Source organism: Engraulis encrasicolus, chromosome 4 (genome assembly GCF_034702125.1).
Source record: "Engraulis encrasicolus isolate BLACKSEA-1 chromosome 4, IST_EnEncr_1.0, whole genome shotgun sequence".
NCBI lineage: Eukaryota > Metazoa > Chordata > Actinopteri > Clupeiformes > Engraulidae > Engraulis > Engraulis encrasicolus.
The window spans coordinates 10733339-10735838 of record NC_085860.1 but is presented as its reverse complement, the minus strand read 5'-3'; the positions used below and the strand labels follow the sequence as shown (position 1 = coordinate 10735838).

The following is a 2500-nucleotide window of genomic DNA, read 5'->3' as shown; positions in this document are numbered from 1 at the left end:
GTAATCGATTGTTCCTTGGGTCATGACCAATCATCCCACTAAATTTCATAAAAATCGGCTCAACTTACCTTTTTGACCTTTTCGTGACCTTAACCTTTGACCTTTGACCCAATCACTCCCAAAAACTAATCGATTGTTCCTTGGGTCATGACCAATCATCCCACTAAATTTCATAAAAATCGGATCAGTTCTGTCTGAGTTATACAAAGTACAAACAAACATATTCACAAATAAATACACAGCGGTCAAAACATAACCTTCGCCGACTTTGTCTCGGCAAAGGTAAAAAAAAACAGAAAGACATTGTGACACAGAGAGAGAAAAGAAATGACACAGGGTCAAGAGCCTGTTTTGATTTGGGAGGAGAAAAAAAAACGTAACGTTGGCCTTCCAAAGATCTGACAAGAAAATAGTCTCCAGTCTCCACCAGAAGAGGCGGCACTACGCTAGGCTGGGATCCTCCACTGGCTGCATTCACTCGGGCCTACAGTCTCCTCCACAGGCTGCATTCACTCGGGCCTACAGTGTCCTCCACAGGCTCCTCACTGAAATCATATGACATGTAATGTGGTACATTACCAGTAATTAGCAGGGCTACACAGTCAGCACATTATGCTGCTTTCAAAATGAACACAATAATAAAAAGGTCTTACTGTCAGCTGCAGAGGCCTGGCACTCATCACAGGCCTTTTAAAGAAGAATGAGAGAGAGAGAGGGATAGAGAGAGAGAGGGAGAGAGAGATAGAGAGAGAGATAGAGAGAGAGAGAGAGGGATAGAGAGAGAGAAAGAAATAGAGGAGGGGGCACATGCATGCGTGTGTCTTTGTGTTTGTGCATTTTTGTGTATCTTTGGTTTTTGTGTGTGATGTGGGCACCCAGGGCTTTTCATGGTAACAGTGTGGTGCCATGATGTGGTATAAAGACAGAGAGAGCATCCAAGATGAAGCTGGGAGTGATAGCTGCATCCAATACAGACCTGCAAAATAACTCTGTGAAACAAATGTGCAGCTTTACCACCCTCTGACCAAATCAATGGTAAAATCAATAGTCAACAGCCACAGTAAGTTTTGATTTTATGCTACCAGTCACTGTTAATGTTTCACTCTGTCACATTGCTGAAGTCTGGCATGAATTTCCCTCCCCTTGTGCAGTAGTACTGTAATAGTGCTACGAGAACCATGTTTGCTGAAATTCTGCAGAGCCTGTGTGTGTGTGTGTGTGTGTGTGTGTGTGTGTGTGTGTGTGTGTGTGTGTGTGTGTGTGTGTGTGTGTGTGTGTGTGTGTGTGTGTGTGTGTGTGTGTGTGTGTGTGTGTGTGTGTGTGTGTGTGTGTGTGTGTTTCCGTGTCTGTGTCTGTGTCTGTCTGTGTGTACTTTCTCACATGAACCTCAGGTAACTGGCTCTGTACGGCAGCCTCCAGAGCTGGTGTGTGAATGTGGTAATGTGTATGTGGGAATGTGTATGGGGCTTTGAGTCAACTTCATAGTTGTGATACTGCGCTATATAAATACATTTTATATTGTATTGTATTATATTGTATAATGCCGTCCATCTCACACACAAGTCCTGCCATTCAGCAGCCATGTTGTAGTGGCCTCTCATGGTTACTATGCAGACATGTGCTGGCGTCCGCAGAGCCGACAGGGACCACAGGGCCCTCGCCTCCATCAGGCCACATGTGGCTTGGGGTTTTGGGGGCATGTGTTTTCTCTCCAAATCACCTCTAATCTCCAACACATCCTCCGTACACTACAGAAACAGGACAAGAGAGATGCGGAGAGGGAGAGAGAGAGAGAGAGAGAGAGAGAGAGAGAGAGAGAGAGAGAGAGAGAGAGAGAGAGAGAGATCCATAGAGAGAGGGAGAGAGAGATGCAGAGAGAGAGAGATCCATAAAGAGAGAGATCATTGAGAGGGAGAGAGAAAGAGAGAGAGAGAGAGATGCTGAGAGAGAGAGAGAGAGAGAGAGAGAGAGAGAGAGAGAGAGAGAGAGAGAGAGAGAGAGAGAGATATGCCGAGAGAGAGAGAGAGAGAGAAACAAAGTCTCCAGCTTGTTTGGAAATTGTTCGCATGCATTTCCTGGTATGTTTTGAAGACACATGAGGGGGGAGAGGGGGGAGGGGGAGAGGGGGGAGGGGGAGGCAAGAGAAGGAAACTAAAGATAGAGAGGGAGAGACAGCAACATGTTTTGCTGGCCGCTTTGATGTCCATGTTTTACTGCGCTGGAGCAGTGTATTGTCAAAGGGGCGAGGAGAGGAGAAGGGGGTGGGGTGGGGGGGGGTGCGAGGGGGTGGGGGGGCTTTTGTTGCGCCCAGTCCTCTAATTAAGACCTCCTCCGCCGAACGGCTTGTTGACTTCACAAAAGGACCCTGCCTGGCCCTCTCTCTCTCTCTCTCTCTCTCTCTCTCTCTCTCTCTCACACACACACACACACACACACACACACACACACACACACACACACACACACACACAGAGTCACATACACACACACAGAGTCACAT

At 47.0% G+C, this 2500-nt stretch overlaps 1 protein-coding gene across 1 annotated transcript in view; it reads left to right on the top strand.

Moving 5' to 3' along the window:
* kcnq1.2 (potassium voltage-gated channel, KQT-like subfamily, member 1.2) overlaps positions 1-2500 on the top strand; it is a 298745-nt gene that overhangs the window by 162481 nt on the left and 133764 nt on the right. The window lies entirely within an intron of this gene.